General features: G+C 45.8%; 1 long non-coding RNA gene and 1 pseudogene across 1 annotated transcript; both read left to right on the top strand.

The window, feature by feature from the left end:
- Positions 1-264: 264 nt before the first annotated feature.
- Positions 265-3,993, top strand: LOC121837041 (annotated as a pseudogene).
- A 4,191-nt stretch (positions 3,994-8,184) lies between these two features.
- Positions 8,185-8,678, top strand: LOC121837040. Its single transcript, XR_006078071.1, has 3 exons — positions 8,185-8,241; positions 8,359-8,440; positions 8,575-8,678. It is a non-coding gene; the product is annotated as an uncharacterized LOC121837040 (long non-coding RNA).
- The last annotated feature ends 11,739 nt before the right edge of the window (positions 8,679-20,417 follow it).

Genomic DNA, 20,417 nt, shown 5'->3' with positions numbered 1-20,417 from the left:
TGGTACCCGAGATACCCGATGGCCATTTCGACGCACTGGTGACCCACCTTGTGGAGGAGGGATACAGTACAGCAAAATACCTTCTATACTTGGAAGAACAGGACTTAAAGCCTTTCCCCAAGACCTTGCATATCAGGAAGCTTTTACATCTCATAAAATCTGGTTCCCAACCACAAACTGAAAACTGTGCACTTCCCTCAACGTCAGCTGCTTCAACACCGACAAACCCAGCGGCAGCCACGGCTCACCGTGCATCACAAGAGAGGGCTTCGAAGGACCGCTGGGCGAGTTCTTTTGAAGTGGATTGGGGCGCAATGCCTGCAGATCTGGTACGAACCTGCCAAGAGGAGAAGGTGCCAGAGCCTTACCTAAGACGAAAGATGGTCAAACTCCTGGGAGAAGCAATCGCAGTGCATGATCCGAAACCCAAAATCAAAGAAGTAAGCAAGATTGCCTCCCTGGTTGTGGCAAGATACCCACACTCCTTTGCTGACGTGATGTCGACAGGAAATATTATTGGTGACGTTACGTCATCTTGAACACGACAACTTGCTGTATAGATGGATAACAGGCGTCGGCCACACAATGCTGCAAAACGAGGGCCGGGAAGAACTGAAGATGACGAACCAGAAGTGACATCATCTAAGCAAGGCAGACAAACAGACTCCCACGGTTGCGTGGCATGGGAGCCAGACTGTGCGCCATACACGTGGGACGATCTAGAGGTAATGAGGCAGCAGCTGTGCAAAGCCACCAATTTAGAGGAGATCTCCTCTACTATGAAGAAAACCTACGCACTGCAGAGGAGGCACATCAACTCCATGCAGCAAACACTCCTTGAAATTGCGGAGTCTTGGTCTCACCTCTTCGTTCATGTTGATACACTCCTTGAGTTTTCCTACCACACTGCCTTCACCACTGAGCTGACGTCGAAAGGAAATCAGCTCTTTGATGTCATATGTGGAGAGCCTGGAAGCCTCAGTCAAGGTCCCTCCTCCAGACAATCCAGAAAACTTTGGACTGCAATGGACAAGCGCCACCACGCTACGCCTTTGTTCTTCAGCTCCTGACTACCTACTTCGACGAGAATCCAGAGGCTCTCATCTCATTTCACCCGGTGAGCTTGGTAATCTTATTCCATGAACTTGTTTAGTTATTCATAAATGTATGCAATCAATTGCAGAGGTCAACTCTGTGAGGCAGTGATCATCTGCTTTGTTGACTGCAATTCCTTGTGTGAAGTGCATAATACCACGCACAATATTGTTCATGGCATTTAAATATTAGCTGCAAAAAGTTTATTAATTTAATTTCTGAATTCTCAGCCTTGCTGACCAATTTTTTACCATGAAAGTATCTGTTTTCTTATCAATAACAAGTACACCATTAAATATTCTTGATTTTTGTATTAATTATAGCACTCAACAGCTGCCAGTGTTCTTGGCTCCTGCCCAGATACACCTCACCTTGCAATCCTTGGTGAGATAGCTTTGCGCTGCCTTTTAATTTTTAGATAATTAAGAAAATTGTGAAAGAAGTGCAAGTACTGTCTAAGCTCGTTATAATGGCCCTTGTTATTGACCAGGGCTGGGCTTTCGATAGTATACTTGACACCATGGAAAATTACATTTAGGTACTGATACAAGATACAGACGCAAAGTCCATCTTTGATATAAATACTCCATGCAGTATCCTAGATGCTTCGATACATAGCTGAAATCCCATCGCAAGTATTTGGAAAGCAGGAAACCTGATTAATTTACATTGATTATAAACATTTCTCACCTGGATTTTATGGGTTCTGGTATCGATATTTTTCATAAACGTTTGTTAGCTTTGCATGTTAGCTGCGGAGTCCAACAAGGTACCGTACTCGGCCGACTTATTTTTTATTTATATTAACAACCGTCCTGCACGTATCTCCTCTTTCATAGGCCTCTATGTTGACGATTGTGTTATTTATAAAGAAATTCTTAACGATTCTGGGTTAGGAGGCGAATTGATGGAGTGGAGGAAATCGAGAGATATCGGTCTAAGTCCACGATTGCACAAACACATAATCACACAAGGGAGTGAGGAGGAGGGGGAAGAAGGAATGAAGGGGAAGGAGGGTGAGGTGGATGGCTGAGTGGGAAGGAAGAGGGATTTAGAGGAGAAGGAAGAGGAGGAGCAAAGAGGAGGAGACGAGGGAATGAAAGGGAGAAGGGAGGGGAGCTAGAAGGGATGGGGGACACAGGAGGAGGAGAGGTCAAGGGTCCAAGGTCAGGGTCACCTTTTACCTTGACAAACGCACAGCCAAAAAGGGAGAGAGGAGGAAGACAAGGGGATGGGAGTGACGAGGGTAAACGAGGGATAGGGAGAGGTGGAAATGAGGAGGGCAGGGAACCAGGAAAGAAAGAGGTCAAATGCTACTGGCCACGATTGCCTCGGTAGCTCTCTGCCGAGCTCAAAGGCACGCTTAGCAGAGATCTTGAAATTTTTATAGACCGTTTTGTTAATCCCGATGACGATACCTTTCTATTGCCCTTAAACATGTTTCTTTAGTGGGTATCACTTTAGGACTGAAAATCCGGCTTACTAAAACCCTCTAATGATGATATATTGCATTGCATTAGTCCACTTATCAGCCTTCAACTAAGGAGATCTCAGTTCAACAAAGATGCCGGTGTTGTCTGTCTGCCCTGTTACAGAAGGTGTTTCCTGACCTGTTCCCACAGTTCCAAAAAAAAAAATTGTGCAATTTGCATGTACAGCTCACAAAATAGAAAGAAGGATAGCCTGGTTTTGCCAGAAAGAAAATGAACTGGAAGTGAGCTTTAAAAGTTAATGCTAATTTCTTAACTATTGGGTATCTTCAAAATACTCGATACTGTAAAAATGGGTATTAGGTACTGATACATTGATACATTTTTTCCTGGCAGGCAGTACCAGATACAAGGTACTCGACTGTCTCTGAAGTTAGTATTGGAGATACATGCATCTTTGATATCGCCGAGCCCTGGTTTTGACAACTATTTCGCTCTGTTGTAAAAAAGGATTATGTATTATTCAGATAGGAAGTTGAATCAGTGGTACAAATAGGAAAACCAACTGAGCTTCACAAATCAGTATGTTGTATCCAAGTTTCTGCTGCAACAAGATCTGTTGTAACGAGCTTGTACTGTATTGCAATGCAGAGCATCCATATTTCCTAGTTTACCTCATTGCAATGTCCTTTCTGTCATCCATTTGAACCGTTATGATTGCAATAAATTAACTACATCTGTAACATGTAGGTTTGATGATCATCACCTCTTGCTTTTTTTTTTACTTAGGTTCTACGCTTCTAGATGACCCTCTCCAGATTGCGCTGGTTGTTGACAGGGTGCTTGTGTTTGAGGCAAGCAGTCTCGAGGTCGCTCTCTGCTCGCGCCTGGGAGCTTATTTCGTCTTCAACATCAAGTACCCAAAGGAGGCCTCGTACACGCTGGAGTTCCTTCAGAGGTACAGATATGTCAGAATTCAGTGTTTGTTCATGGCAGGACTGGTGGTCGATTATGCTAGGGCACCGGGACCCTGAACATGTGGACCTAGACCTCGCACTGCAGAGTCCAGGAATCCACAGTCGGACTAGCGCCTCACCTGTTCTAATCTTGATAGGCATTATACTGGCATCTGTTCGTGTATCACTACTGCATGTTGGCTCTAAAGGCCTCGGGTTAGCAGCCATACTGCACGAGATATTTTGCTGCGCAGTCTGAACCAGCCACCGACATGTGAAAGTCAGCCCAAAGGCAGGCTGTATAAACACGCACAAGGACATCTCGACATCTTTCACCCAAAAATGTGAGTTGTTCATGTTCAATTGACGTGCGTTTCTTTGACCTGTTATACAGGCATTTTGTCCAGGTAAACCCATCTAAAGGTAGCAAGTCCAGCTCCCGTGGTCACAACAAGGTCAATGGAATCCCAGCCAGAATTCTAGGCCTGCTGAACAAGATTGGTTCACTCTAATGGTGTGTTTTCTATTTTCGTCTTTCCCTCTTATATTTTGTGATGCTTGATTTTTGCTATTACAGATAAAAATTTGTTTTATCGGATCAAAAAAAGAAAAAGACGTTTACAACACCCCGTAACGCCGAATTAGAGCATAGCTCTTGAGGAGGAAGAGGTGAGGGTATACCCTTCCTCCTCTCCTGCTCCTCCCTGTCCCTCCTCTGCTCCTCATCCCTCTTCCCTTCTCTTCTCTTCTCCTCTTCCCCTCCTCCTCCCCTCGTCCTCCTCCCCACGTGTTGCATGATGGGAGCGGTCTTATAATGCACCGCGCAGTTACGGCAACGCCGACGCCGCTGAAGCCGGTAATGGGCGCCCAAGAGCTGCGCTCGAAAAGAATTCCTTTAATTCGATTTTCTTTTTCTAATTTGACCGATGGGGATACGAGACTAAAGGCGAAAATGTTTCTAAAAGTTCCTGTACTGCCTTCAGTTCTTACAAATGGTACACAATATAAAAGAAAAAGCAAGGACATATGCGGCAGCCCTGCAGCATAAATTAAAGAGACAGTGTTTTATTTATAGTACTAGATGGAATTAAAATGATAGACAGATGAGATAACTTGATTTTATATATATTATTTATATTAGGTACAATGAAGGCTCGTGTACCGCCGCCTATACCATTAGAATCTTGAGGTCCTTGTAAATTTACAAAAATATTTGTTAATCTATGTTTTAATTGTTACAGCGAGGGCCAAAGGAATCTAACCTACAAATTTATATACATCGCAAAAATCAGTAAAAATAATTGGGGTTATGTGGATAGTTATACAGCGTGTAGTTAGTCAGCTATTTCTAAGTTGTGACAAATAACTCGCTGTAGATGAACGATTTAGCCAGTGCTGTACAACCGCTAGCCTGCGGTCTTTAACAAGCACACGCAGTAGTGAGACACGACCGCATGCTGGTACGATGCTCATTCAGTTCAAATGAGCATGTGTGGGGACTTAACCCAGGATCCCTAAGTTCTGCAGTGCGAGCTCCCGCTCCACATGCTCCGATGTGGTGTGCGCTAGCGGACTTGACCACCCCCCAAAAATCAGTCTCGCTTGCTACGGTAGTGTGGTTTGTGACGTAGGTTCAGCTAGGTTGTGGATTTGTTTTGTTAAAATAGTACCAAAGAAAACACTTACCTCAGCAAAGAGTTACAAATAAAAACAATATATTTGTTATAGGCCAACATGGTTTTGAGCTTATTCAGATTGGAGCTTGAAAATGTTGTGGGCCAATGGGACGTTCGAATTAGCTCAAACATTGAAGGTAGGAACGAAGACACTTATTACTTCGCTCTCATCACCCAGTTTGTCTTGTATATGGTTTAGTGCCCCTCAACCGCGTTTTTAAACTTCCACCTGAGACAGCCTTAATCCCATGTCTGTCCATAGGAAACCTATTGTATTTATTTGTAACATTTGACCGGGGCAAGTTTCTCCTTCGAAATTTTTACAAAAAAAATCCACCACCTAGCTGAACAAACCGTAGAATACCGTGCATCCGCCCACTCTCCACTAAGTGCCCATTCCCAAATTTGTAATATCTGAGAAAGTCTGCGCAGTACGTTGAAATGTAAAATTAATAACCGGAAAAGCGCCCATCTCCCATTTTTTTGCGATTATGTCTAAATATTGAGTGGGCGCTTGCCCGGTATTTTACGATACGTCACAAATTACAGTGCCGCTTCTCGCGAAGATAGGTTAGATTCCCTTTGGTTCTCGCTGTAGAGTGTTTAAAAATTGGAAGACTTTTTTTTGTTTTTCATAGTTTATATGTATCATCAACCTGATTACTTTTTATATGCCATATTTTTAGAGTGGTTCAGTGGGCAGGTTTCATATGTTGCCCTAGTAGTCTTAAAATAGTCTCGTTTTCACCTGTAGCATATGTGACTTGTTGTAATTTGCGGATGATTTCTAAAAGATCCTAGAACACAATACCTGGCCTTGAGGTGTTGGGATCAACGAAAACTGCATTTTCTCAGACAAGCGCAGGTTTCCTCGGAGAGAAGCACAAGATGGGGCGTTGACAAGTCTTCTCTTTTCAACTGACCAAAGCAGTGTTTTACTGGAGGTGAGCTATGGTCTCTTTAACAGTGGTCTTTGTTTTATTCGTCATAGACATTATTCAGCACATCAGTTGTTTTTTTATGCCTCTGTTCTGTAATGTCAATTAGTTATCAACTAAAACTGCATTTTCCCTGATAAGTGCAGGCTTCCTCAGATGAAAGCGTAGGCTGGGGTTCTGTCAAGTCATTCTTTTTTTAACGGGTCCGGGCACATCGTTTTTATTGAAGGTAAACTATGGTCTTCTCGAAGTGTCTGTTCCTTATTCATCACAGACATTATTCGCTGCACTAGATTTTTCTTCTCTTCTGAAATGTCAATTGGTTTTCAACTAAATCTGAATATTCCCCGGCAATTGCAGGTTTTCTGCACGTAAAGCGCAAGATGGAGCGTGGACAAGTTTTTTGTTGTTTTAATCGTCGAAGACATGGAGTTTTACTGAAGGTGAGCTATGGTCCCGTTACAAGTGGTCCATGTTTTATTCGTCAGACATTCACTGCATCAGGTTTTGTCTTGCTCCTCTTGTGCAACATCAACTTTAACTCCATTTTGCCTGACAAGCGCAGGTTTCCTCAGACGAGAGCGTAAGCTGGGGTCCGGACAAGCTGTTATTTTTTTTTTAAACGGCCCGGGCACATTGTTTTATTGAGGGTGAGCTATGTTCTTCTTTAAGTGTCTGTGCCTTATTCGTGACAGACATTATTCGCTGCACTAGGTTTATCTTCTGAAATGTCAGTTGGTTGTCAACTAAATCTGCATTTTTCCCTGGCAACTGTAGGTTTTCTGCACGTAAAGCGCAAGATGGAGCGTGGACAAGTTTTTTTGTTTTCTTAATCGTCCAAGGCATGGAGTTTTACTGAAAGTGAGCTATGGTCCCGTTACAAGTGGTCTGTGTTTTATTCATCACAGACATTATAGCCACATCAGGTTTTATCTTGCTCGTCTTCTGAAATATCAATTGGTTTTCAACTAAAACTGCATTTTCCTGTTAAGCGCAGGTTTCTTCAGATGAAAGCGTAGACTGGGGTCTGAACAAAATGTTCTTTTTTTTTAACTGGCCCAGGCACATTGCTTTATTGAAGGTGAGCTATGGTCTCCTACCGGCCTTACTTGTCACAGACATTATTTGCTGCCCTAGATTTTTCTTCTCTTCTGAAATGTCAGTTGGTTTTCAACTAAATCTGCATTTTCCCTGGCAATTGCAGGTTTTCTGCACGTAAAGCGCAAGATGGAGCGTGGACAAGTTTTTTTTGTTTTTTTAATCGTCCAAGGCATGGAGTTTTACTGAAGGTGAGCTATGGTCCCGTTACAAGTGGTCTGTGTTTTATTCATCACAGACATTATAGCCACATCAGGTTTTATCTTGCTCGTCTTCTGAAATATCAATTGGTTTTCAACTAAAACTGCATTTTCCTGTTAAGCGCAGGTTTCTTCAGATGAAAGCGTAGACTGGGGTCTGAACAAAATGTTATTTTTTTTAACTGGCCCAGGCACATTGTTTTATTGAAGGTGATGCTATGGTCTCCTACCGGCCTTACTTGTCACAGACATTATTTGCTGCCCTAGATTTTTCTTCTCTTCTGAAATGTCAGTTGGTTTTCAACTAAATCTGCATTTTCCCTGGCAATTGCAGGTTTTCTGCACGTAAAGCGCAAGATGGAGCGTGGACAAGTTTTTTGTTTTTTTAATCGTCCAAGGCATGGAGTTTTACTGAAGGTGAGCTATGGTCCCGTTACAAGTGGTCTGTGTTTTATTCATCACAGACATTATAGCCACATCAGGTTTTATCTTGCTCGTCTTCTGAAATATCAATTGGTTTTCAACTAAAACTGCATTTTCCTGTTAAGCGCAGGTTTCTTCAGATGAAAGCGTAGACTGGGGTCTGAACAAAATGTTCTTTTTTTTAACTGGCCCAGGCACATTGTTTTATTGAAGGTGAGCTATGGTCTCCTACCCGCCTTATTTGTCACAGACATTATTTGCTGCCCTAGATTTTTCTTCTCTTCTGAAATGTTAGTTGGTTTTCAACTAAATCTGCATTTTCCTTAGCAATTGCAGGTTTTCTGCACGTAAAGCGCAAGATGGAGCGTAGACAAGTTTTTGTTTCGTTAATTGCCTGAGGCCCAAGGCACGGTGTTTTACTGGAAGTGAGCTGTGGTCTGTGTTCTATTTGTCACGGACATTACTTGCTGTATCAGATATTTCATGCCTCTCTCCTGCAATGTCAATTGGTTTTCAACTAAAACTACATTTTCTGTGATAAGCGCAGGTCTCCTCGGAGGAAAACACTAGGCGCCGAGATGTGCTGGCCTTCCCTTATGGTCCAGACCAGTTGTTTTCATCAAGGTGAGCTGGTCTCTCTTTGCAGATCGAGCAGGATTATTTGTATTGTGTGCATGTCAGGCTCACCTTGTTTTGAATTGTTTCGACAGCCTTGTGCTTAGCTTATGACTATATACATCTTTCTTTTGCATATGCAGGGAGCATTGAGATAGCCCTACACCTCGGAAGAAGTACCCATAAACGAATTTTAGATATAATAAAGAGCTATTACAATTTCCCTCGTTTTTTGTTGTTTAAAATAAGCTCGAAGAAAACAGCTACAAAGAGCTAAAGAAAAATAATTTACAAACAACCGACCAAACTATTTTGCATTTTCACTGCTGTCTCAATTCTGAACCCTTTCTCAAGGGTGTTTATGTTGCGAGAATTTGCTGCCGATATGATGCCTTAATATGATCCGGCCAGCTTGAGCTGCACTTTCGAAAACCTCCAGGTCGCTCTGGTCTGTTCCAACTCTAGAACAGCAAGAGCAAGCCCCTCCCACAGAGCCCGTCACTCTTTCAACATCAGCAGAGCGGAGGCTGGAGAGCAGGGGAGTGGGGAGGAGAAAACAACCAATCATGGTGCAATGGTGGTTTCCTTCCCTCCACTTACCTATTATTCTTGGCTTGCAACAGATTTTAGCAGCTCACAGCTGTGTCTGCAGGTGCATCACATGAGAAACACTGTAGCTAGTTGCTGTTTTGCTGCACCCTATCTCACCTATTTTGAAGTTAAAGTTTCTGTGCCAATTATTTTCTCTTCATTTTAGACAAAGCAGCAGAGCTGCTCCAAAGTGCATGAATTCACTATTGCATTGCATTGCAATCCCCATAGTATATGGCTCACGTTTCCAGGTGCATCAATGACCCTGAAGTTATATTTCAGAATATCATTGCACAGAAACTTGTGTAAGTGAAAAATATTGGACAGCAGAACATGAGCTACTTCAGTGCCTCAGCTAAAAAGAGATGTAGAAACAAATATTTTGTAAAAAAGAAATGATGAAATGCTTGGCAGCTCTATTAAGAGGGGTTGCCCATTAAAATGCTAATGTGCCCCCATATTGTGAAAATATGTGAAAAAAGATGTCGTCAATGCAACGGTACCCATTTTACCGAAGTGCAAGGTTGCTTGTTAAAATTATGTGCATGCATAATTTTAATGGGCATCCTTATACTTCGGAAGAATGAGTATTGTCATATTAACGACTTTTTTTTACATTTTTTCAAAATATGGGGGCACGTTAGATTAATGTTATAATACCCATTTTTTCAGAGTATAAGGATGCTCATTAAAATGATGTGTACACATAAGTTTAACGAGCATCCTCGTATTTTGAAAAAATGGGTATCCTTGCATTAACGTCCCTTTTCACATATTTTCTGAATATGGGGGTGCGTTATTTTAATGAGCATCCCCTCTTAATAGAGCTGCCAAGCATTTTCTCGTTTTTTCTACGAAAGATTTTTTACAGTGTAGCAAGCTGTTTAAGGGGGGTGCGGGAACTGATGTCGCTGCTGTTGACGCCGTTGTGCCGAAAATTGGGAGCATCCGAGACGGCCGATCTAAGGTGAAACAGCTGAAGAGGCACACGTGGCTGTTGCACTCCGACGATGGTATCAGCGGAACCGAGATGCCGGTCGAAGCAGAAGCCCAGGGTAACGACCAGAGCAGGAAAAACGCCAGGGTCGCCTGCGAAATGCAGAAACGCAGCATGAGACTCATGTCGCTGCCACTGCATCCAATCAACTTATTAGTTAAAGCAGCAATATTCGACAACATCATATTTCCTGTTTACGCCATGCATTTTATTAGACAGTTTTAGTATAACGTTTCTGGCTCTTGCGTACGCAATACGGAATAGTCCAGCGTAAGCTAAAAACGACCTCCTCGGACCGATTTTATATTTGCGTTATGGTGCCCAATGAATATCTCGCGTGATCTTTGCTGATTTGCTGATTCAATATGCCAGAGCCGTAGAATTCCGCGTGTATATAGCGCCATTATGCAGCTCCAGAGAAATATTGAAAATGAAAATATTTCCATCACTTTATTTCATATTGAACTAAGCCACAGCTGCCTGGTTTTTCCTGGCCGGGCTTTTCTGCGGGGTATGGAGGCTGAATACGAGTGCGTAGCCAAATTCGATCACGGAGCCTGCGTCAATCATTTCGTGCAAACGGCACCTTTTATCAATGCTATCGCAGAAAGAAATTCATGACCACAGGGATGTCCAATCCGCAGCGACGACTTCGGCGATTTTTCGAAGAGCCGTTCGTCCGTCGGCGATGAACTGCGCGAAGAGGCTTAGCATTGAGCAGATCGCAGCGTTCACGCATATTACGAGCGGTGAACATTTTCACGATGCACTCCTTCAGCTGCACGGCGATCTTATTCGGCCGCGGTATACGTCCCGGAAAAAATTGCCGAGACGTATACCGCGCTATTTTAAGCAACAGTGAACTTCGTGAGTACCACGTCGCCCTTGCTGTGCCAGTCGAGGTAATCGCCATCTTGAAACAGGTGCTCTCGCGGGCCCCGATATCTTTTGAGAGCTTCCCACAAAGCCCGCTAGCGTGCAACGCTAAATCCCCAGCGTTGCGTGCATACTCAGTACGCTAGGCCTTCTACTGCGTTCTGCGCATGCGCACTCTCGACTCGCACTGTCTCTGCTTATGCAAAGCCTTAGCGTACGGTCCACTAAAACTGTTTGTTGACACCGCAGCAGTTTCGTCGAACGAATGTTGCAGCGTGACAACGGGTGCAAGCGATATTTTTTTTTTTTTTGGCGAGACGGACATGCATCTAGGGCGCTATAGCTAACTTTGTAAGGGTGCCTTTCTGTGCACATCTCACGCCAGTCGCTCACAAAGGGACACGGAACATAACCTATAGACCGACACGCGGAAGGGCTCTGTTTACCAACACGGCCGGAAGGCCGCGCATGCGCGGTAGCTATGTGGGCAAAAGCAGCCCGGCTCTCCGTGTTTTCGCCATTGCGCTCTATGGCGTGCGCTCATGTTGTTGACGTTGTAGGGACGCTTGTATCTTTATTTGTGCGTCGTATTTCCTCACAACGTATGTCGTATGCTATGCCCGACTATTTGAGCTCGTTGCCCGAGCCTGAACGGCAGCGGTATCGAAACAAACTGTGCGTGGACGGCGTTGACTACGAGGATCCGTACGCCGTATGAACAAGACCTGCTGGACTTCCGACGTAAAGTTGCTGTCACCAACGTCGATGGCTCACGTCGTCTTTTATTTAGTTTTTTCGCCAAGCCACTTCACGGCCGACACGGTGCAGGCGTACACGTCTCTTGAGGTCTACGATTAATTCGAGTTTGTTTCCGCACTGCCGGCGGGATCAGCAGCCTGTGGGTCCGCGGAAGTGCGTGTATTCATTAATTGATTAAATACACACAGCGTCTTCAAGTCAAGGTATGATATTTTCCCTGCCCTCATGACCACAAGGCATGACAAGCAGTAACGCTTTGTCCGTTCTGCAGTCTTGGCGGTAACAGGTTACAACTAACGGCGTTGTTGGTAACGCGTTACTTTTTTCAGTTACGTAGTAACGCACTCGTTACGTTTTCGACACAGTAACGGGTAACGTATTTATGTTACTATTTCAAGTAACGTAGTTACGTTACTCGTTATTACTTCCTAAGTCTTAAAGAAAGTACACTTCAATTTTTTACGTGTTTTAGGCGTCAAGCCATGATTTTCTTTGCGTTTTTTCTCGTAAGTATTTAGGTGAAACCGTAAAAAAAGATAAAGTAATTATGTTCAGTTTCTGCATGAACGTAATGTTTCTTGATATATTACCTGTATCGTCAAAACCGTAAAATGTGTTAAATCCTAATTTAAAAAAAAGTAACGCAGAACAGAAGTAACGTGCGTTACTTTTTATCGGTAGCGGTAACGCGTTCCTTCTATTTTTAGGTAACGTAGTTCAGTAACGCGTACCTTTTATTTGCAAGTAACGAGTAACGTATTTCGTTACTTTTTTCGGTAACGCCTACAACGCTGCGGTTCTGTCGCCGTTCCCCTTCTGCTGGGTAGCACGGGCATAACGAGCCTCCGATGAGCGCTTGGCCGGCACGTGCTTTGTGCGCGAACACCATGGGAACAAAATCCGGGAGGTCTCGATCAGACAACGGTTTCCCTGCACATAAGCAAGCCTCGGGACGGAGATTGAAATGGAAGCCGCACTTGTCTTCAAGAAAGTGTTTGCCGCACAAACGGTCGTTCGCGCGAGGCGACCATACTTTTCGATCCACGGATATTATCCACCTTCTATGCCTTTCAGAGTCTGCCGGGAACTTGTGGAAACTCACTCCGCTGCTTTTCTTGTACATTTTGGCGCAATTAACGGCAACACAGCTTCGCGGCATGCTGAAATGCTATGACGCCCAGGCGAAACATGCGCGCTTTTGCCCACACCCCCCGGCTCAGGCGCGATTGGAGCGCCGCCGCAGCTCCGTGACGTCAAGCCCGCGTGTCGGTCTATGAAAGCCCAACTAACGAGAACACAATTTGCGGCTCGAAATTCGCTTTCTTTCCGCCCGAAAACAGCAGGTCGAGAATTGGCCGGTTACAGTCGCGCTCACTCTCTTTTCCATGGCGACCTGGCCTTCAAACTGTGTACGAAATGTATTCAAAGTCGTCGGTAATCTTAGTCACACATGCAATATTATAAAAAAAATATACAAACGCTATTTTTGTGGTTTCTAAAAAAAACTGCAAATGTTCTGTCAAAAAAAAAAAAAAAAAGCGTACACAGATTACAGGAACTACATCTAGACGTCACTGGGGGTCTTCTAGCAAACCGTTACAGTGTTTCGCGTACCGCACTAACGGAGCCTTCGAACCATGCCTTTAAGCGCACGCTCTGCAGTCACGGCATCACCGGGCGCGCGCTTAAAGGGTAACTGCAAAGAAAAAAAAAAAAAAAAGGACTCGTCAAGCTGCACAAATGCAGCTTTTTTTTCTCTGTCCCCTTCCATCATGTACTTGTGCTTGATGGAAAAATAAACATTATTATTATTGTTAAACAGCCTGATTGGGACAAGCATGTCACAAAACAATTTTTCCGCCAAGAACAAACTTTTCTACAGCAATATTTATTGCGCGAGACCGATCTTAGTTTGCAGCTATTTCGTCCATTTTAAATCGCGCGCCACAAAGTTGGTATTATACGTCACGGAGTGGCTGCTATACGCCACGTCACGTATTATAACCACTCCGCGCGCGTCGAAAGAGCGGGAGTTTCGAATGTGGAGAAGTTGCAACCCCGACTAAATTACGTCTGTGTCTTAAATATTGCTAGAAAAAGTTAGTTTTTTCGCGGAATATTTGTTTTGTGACATGGTTGTCCCAATTAGGCTGTTTAAAAAAACACTTTTTTTTTCTTTGCAGTTACCCCTTAAACTCATGCGTCAAAGGGACCGGTTGTGCGGTACGCGGAACACGGTAACGGTTTGCTTAAAGCTTTTAATATGGCGACGTATCGCGGGCATAGCGCGGGCTGGACGACGCAATGGCGGCGCACGACAGACCAACGATGCGACGGACGTGGGGCCGCTACTTCGGAGCCGTCGTTCCTGATACCGGCCAATCGATCTTCAAGCGCAGAACGTCGAGCGGAAAGAAGTGCGAAATAATCGCACGACAAACGGTTCACGCAACTTTGTCGTCTGCTTCACGCGTCGAAAAAAGAAAAAAAAAAAAAGAAAACCAATACAAAAAGCTTCGTCGGACGTAGTCATGGGACTTCCGGCCATGAGCTTCCGTGCTGGTGTTTGCGGGCTTCTAGCTCCGGTACTCACAGACCCTGTTCCCGGATGAATATGACACTGCAATGCTTCGCTCTCAGCAAAGGGTTTATACACTCACTCATTGCCTCGGGGAGTCTCGGGATCGGGGAACGGTCATCAGCGATGCCGGGGGAAAGTCCGCTGCCACTGCAGCTTCTCCTAGTCCCAGCGGTGGTCATTCACACCGCGTCATGGGGACGTCGTCGTCCAGGGTCGCTGTCCGGTCCGTTTATCGAGTCCGCCACTCGACGTAGTGCCCGCACTCCCCGCGCCAGCGTCCACCGCCGTCCGAGCTCGCCTCCGTGACTCGTTGATCCTCAAGTCGGCAGCAAGAGAGCGAGCGTCACCGTTCAAGAGCGCTGCCGTCCAAGAGAGCCTTCTTTTGTGCGGCTTTCCCCTTTCAAGCCTTCGCCCCTTTTCCTGGGAAGCCAGTCCCGTGACGTCAGTTGGCTTAGGGGAGTGGTCCAGCCGGACCTTGTGCTGCGCGAGGTCACCGCCGCTCCCCCGAGGCATGACATATCTCGGAGGCATCGAGTCCGAGTTGCCGGAAATGGACTTCTTCCAAAACCGACGCGCCCCATCGCGGCGAAATACTACGCAGTGCACTCTGGGAACTAGTTGGCCACTCAGTTTCGGTTTCGACTGAGCAGCTCCATCTCATGCTATCGCGCCGCGACCGAACGCGCTGCTTGCGTTTTCGATTATCTGACTTTTTACGAACGTACAGTACACCCATTTTCGAGCGATACAAAACGAAGACCGGGGCACTTTCCTTGCTTCCCGAAACACCGGATATTATGAGTGCGTATATGCAAACGTAGTAAGACGTGGCTTAGTCAGCTTACCTTTGAGTTCAATTTCAGTAATCCCATCTAGTACCAATGAACTACAACTGAAATTTGATCACCTGGAGCCTTACACGTATTTTGTTTGCCAAACGTCCGCTTCTTGTTGCTTCATTGGGCGAAGCAAGCCACATCCTCTCAGGAGTATCAAAGTTGAGCCCAGCGTTGACGCATGAACTTTTAAGGAAACGCAATAAATTCGACCTCACTACTGCACCAAAGTTACTATGGTGTCTTCCTCGTGTCATCATATATCTCCCACTCAAATTTTATGCTGATAGAAGATTAAGTTTTCGCAAACGCCGAGGTCGGCTAGCTATGACGGAGGCCCTAACAAGCGTCCCGTACTCCTCGCTAAGCCTTTTTGGACGAGCTTTTACTGACGCCCAAGATCTGTGCCTGAACGGTGTGTCTGAAATTATCTCGGCATACCCAGGCAGGAAGAAAGCAGACACATAAGAAATATTATGCCAATTAGCAACCGTCCAATGCACTTTGAATAATTTCGTTCGCTTGGCGCACCGCATAGGGGTTCATGCTCGTCAGGCGTACTTCTGGCGAACGGTGCGACATTCTTCCCACAAGTGCTCGACTTTTGCTTTCTTAAAACGGTTTGTATGTGCGGATGTGCCTACACGATTGCAGGATAACGTTATGCGCATACGCGATGTTGAATATTAGTAAAATGCAAGTGGGTGGGGACTTCGCTTCGTACAGTGCTGCGGGTCAGTACAGTTAAGAGATAAGAAGTGTGTTATAATCTAGCTTTTCAGTGGCGCCTCCGAGTTTTACCTCATGTACTCAAGCGTATTAAGAAAACAATAATTGCAAAAAGTAATATTTCGTTTATGGGCGCACGAAACAAACTTCCTGATCAACAACACTAATGTAAACGCGCGAGCTCGATGTATGCATACTTATTGGTTGCTACAGCTTGTTGATTCTTCCGTAAGCAAGATCCCCGAGCTTCGCAGCGTCGACACTCCCAGCACTGGCTCGTCCACATTCCTCGAAACGCTGACAGAAAGGCACAAGTACAAAAATACAACAAGCATGTGTTAACACAAGCTATACGTCTCGGGCTTGTGCTAAAGCTTCGAGATCTGTCCATTTAAGTTAGTTTAGAGACCACAAATGACGTTCTCGGGACCAGAAAGCATGAGATAACGGTCATTATTAATAGTCCACGCTTCGTGTGTAATCTCTTGCTGGCGTGTCGATCGAAACCGAAACCATGCCACTCTCCTCCCTGGCCAACTAGTTCCCAGACTGCAACGCGCACCGTGTTGCATGCAGGGCTTTATGGAAGTAGTCTATTGGGGCCCGGAGGGTCGGCGCGGGGGAGGGCAGCCAGAGGCCAGAGGCCGGATTCTCAAAGCGAACTTACGACGAAAAAAATGCGTACGACAAATTTGAGAGAAAATCCGTATTCTCGAAACGAAATTGTCGTAACTTTTGCGCAGTTTACGACAAAATCCTACAACAGCTCCGAAGCTGTCTTACGCACTTTCTACGATCAAATTAACATGGCCGACAACGTCGCTCAGTTGCTCGGTCGCGACGACCCAACAGATATTTATTTTTCTACCTGCTCTTCTTGAGCGTCCCGACTTCAAGCAGCAAGAAAAAAATGAAGTACTTGAAACCGACCACGACGAACATGAACGCTGGATCCACAGACACCGGGAAAAGGCAACAAAGGCAACGATCCCACCGACCAAGCGAGCTCGGCAGAATATATAGGCCTAGCAGGCACTCCGACCCGTTCCGGCGCAGCATTACTCAGACGGTCCTTGGCCAAGACCGTCTGCCCACGACCGGCTGACTTGCTGAATGGAATATGCCCGCGCGACCCTTCTGGACCCTCCCCGTATGAATAGTTTGATAGCTGAACTAAACTTCAGAGGTCAACCGATTCCCCTTATCATCTCGATCACCTTGTTTTCCGAGGCAGCGGTGACGAACGCTGTCGTCGAAAAGGGACTCCTCGATTCTATCTCCTTGTTTTGTGTGATATGGAGCTCAAATAAACGCCGTATGGATTACCTTCGCAACACGGTATGTACACTTTGTTATTAGTATGCCATTTTTAACTGTCGAGCTGTATCAGTTTGTGGGAGCTACGTGATGCCGGTCCAACCTTTCTTTGCCGAGTGTCACGTCAGTATCGAGTTGCAATCGTAGATGATCGGTCCCAAAGCGCTTACCGAAACGCAGTCTGAATCCAGCACTTCGATCAAACGCACGCGTCCGCTCCGAGTGTGTACAGGTATTTGCGTGACTCTTGCTGACACTCTCGTAGTTCAAACGTATCTTTTTTAACGTCGGCGCACTCCTACATCTCGGAGGCCGCGAGAAACGCCGCGGCGGTTTGTTTCCATCTACGTCGCTTTGCAAACGACTGGCACGGGGCTTTTACCAACGATGACAGTTGTGTTGACTTCGTAGCGATCGAGTTTGTAGCAGTCAACGAAGCGTTTAAATCGTGTTAGCGTCGATATACTACTGCACGGACACGAACCCCAGACAAGCGGTGGTGGAAAGGTCGCCCGTGTTTGTGAGAATCAGCTTGAACACTACACATTTACACACAGACAGGACAGGAAATACACACAGCTGTCTATGAACGAGTGGTTAGCCTGTGTTCGTTATTAAAAATCCACGTGCTCCGAACTATGCCTAGCTCTCTAATTGGTTGTTCGTTTTGCCGAAGACGCCGTTGCCATAGCAACAGCACCGGAAGTCATCGTTTCTCCGTAAGAGGTCGTAACTTTCCTCCTCTCACTTAAGAACACGTTTGTGAATACCGTTCTCGCCTCATCTTACGATGATCGTAACTTTACGAACTTCGTAGCTAAGTTGTCGTAGGTAAAAGATTTTTTTATGAATCTAGAACGGTATTCACACACGCGTTCTTAAGTGAGAGGAGGAAAGTTACGACCTCTTACGGAGAAACGATGACTTCCGGTGCTGTTGGTATGGCAACGGCGTCTTCGGCAAAACGAACAACCAATTAGAGAGCGAGGCATAGTTCGGAGCGCGTGGATTTTTAATAACAAACACAGGCTAACCGCTTGTTGATGGACAGCTGTGTGTATGTCCTGTCCTGTCTGTGTGTAAATGTTTAGTGTTCAAGCTGATTCTCATAAACACGGGCGGCCTTTCCACCACCGCTTGTCTGGGGTTCGTGCCCGTGCAGTGGTATATCGACGCTAACACGATATAAAAGCTTCGTTGACTGCTACAAACTCGATCGCTACGAAGTCAACACAACTGTCATCGTTGGTAAAAGCCCCGTTCCAGTCGTTTGCAAAGCGACGTAGATGGAAACAAACCGCCGCGGCGTCTCTCGCGGCCTCGGAAATGCAGGAGTGAGCCGACGTTAAAAAAGATACGTTTGAACTACGAGAGCGTCAGCAAGAGTCACGCAAATACCTGTTCACACCCGGAGCGGACACGTGCGTTTGATCGAAGTGCTGGATTCAGACTGCGTTTCGGTAAGCGCTTCGGGACCGATCTTCGATTGCAACTCGATACTGACGTGACACTCGGCAAAGAAATGTTGGACCGGCATCGCGTAGCTCCCACAAACTGATATAGCTCGACAGTTAAAAATGGCATACTAATAACAAAGTGTACATACCGTGTTGCGAAGGTAATCCATACGGCGTTTATTTGAGCTCTATATCACACAAAACAAGGAGATAGAATCGAGGAGTCCCTTTTCGACGACAGGGTTCGTCACCGCTGCCTCGGAAAACAAGGTGATCGAGATGATAAGGGGAATCGGTTGACCTCTGAAGTTTAGTTCAGCTGTCAAACTATTCATACGGGGAGATCCACAAGGGTCGCGCGGGCATATTCCATTCAGCAAGTCAGCCGGTCGTGGGCAGACGGTCTTGGCCAAGGACCGTCTGAGTAATGCTGCGCCGGAACGGGTCGGAGTGCCTGCTAGGCCTATATATTCTGCCGAGCTCGCTTGGTCGGTGGGATCGTTGCCTTTGTTGCCTTTTCCCGGTGTCTGTGGATCCAGCGTTCATGTTCGTCGTGGTCGGTTTCAAGTACTTCTTCATTTTTTTCTTGCTGCTTGAAGCCGGGACGCGCAAGAAGAGCAGGTAGAAAAATAAATGTCCGTTGGTCGTCGCGACCGAGCAACTGAGCGACGTTGTCGGCCATGTTAATTTGATCGTAGAAAGTGCGTAAGACAGCTTCGGAGCTGTCGTAGGATTTTGTCGTAACCTGCGCAAAAGTTACGACAATTTCGTTTCGAGAATACGGATTTTCTCTCAAATTTGTCGTACGCATTTTTTTCGTCGTAAGTTCGCTTTGAGAATCCGGCCTTCAGATCTCCACATGTTTCAATTTCGAGCAGCTTATTATTTTCTCTTTCGTCTAACAGCGAGTACGAGCTCGATTGCGAGACTTATCGCCGAATTCAGAAACCTCACTCAAACTACACTCAAATTGAAGGGCCCCTCCACTTCCTCGAGGAAGGCGTGAGGGCCGGCCCTGGCCAATCGCGACGGCAGATCCGTCCTCGCGATTGGCCAGCGCCGGCCCTCGCGCCTTCCTCGAGGAAGTGGAGGGGCCCTTCAGTTTGAGTGTAGTTTGAGGGAGGTTTCTGAATTCGGCGGTAAGTACGGTCAGCGCGCTGGTGGCCAAAAAAAAAAAAAAAAAAAGGCAGCCTTTTTCAGTTTATGCCAGCGAACGAGCGGATATTAGGGAGTTTGCGTAGATCGTTTTCGCTGTCCCGCAAAGCCCTCGGCAACCCGCTAGGATAGCGGGAACTCCACAGTCAAGGCTATCGGCGCGCAGGCGCAGTAGCAACTTATTCGTTGCGGAACGCTTAGCGGAGGGGGCAGCGCGGTCTGCGAAAACTCCCTATTAGCTCTGCGTCAGTGTTTGCGGCAGGGCACTCAGAAATTCGTGCTCGAGATCGGGTCTGCTTGCGAGGCGCAGGCCGTCTGAGAGTTGCGAGAAATCCCTATAAGATGGCGCTACCTGTCCGACCAAGCTTCATAGGGCATTGAACGACCGATCTTGGTGATGTTAAAACTGCCACAAAAACCAAGAATACCTACTGTTCAAGAGGAGCCGTGACCGTCGTATACCAGCCAAGGTATATGCAGACTTGGACACGTTACTGAAAAATAGTAAGGAATTACATTTACAATTACTCAAGTCTAGATTGTAATTTATTACAACTACAATTACCCTCTCATAAAAGTAACTGACCGTTACCCCAAAAAGTAATCCGTTACTTTCGTGGCGTTACTTTTAAAGTTATTGTCCTCAAGCAGAAAATAAATGGACGAGGGTCATTCAAGTTCTTATCGG

Source organism: Ixodes scapularis, unplaced genomic scaffold, assembly GCF_016920785.2.
Source record: "Ixodes scapularis isolate PalLabHiFi unplaced genomic scaffold, ASM1692078v2 PGA_scaffold3__209_contigs__length_174095766, whole genome shotgun sequence".
In the NCBI taxonomy this organism is placed as follows: Eukaryota; Metazoa; Arthropoda; class Arachnida; order Ixodida; family Ixodidae; genus Ixodes; species Ixodes scapularis.
This window is presented reverse-complemented; position numbering and strand designations above follow the sequence as displayed.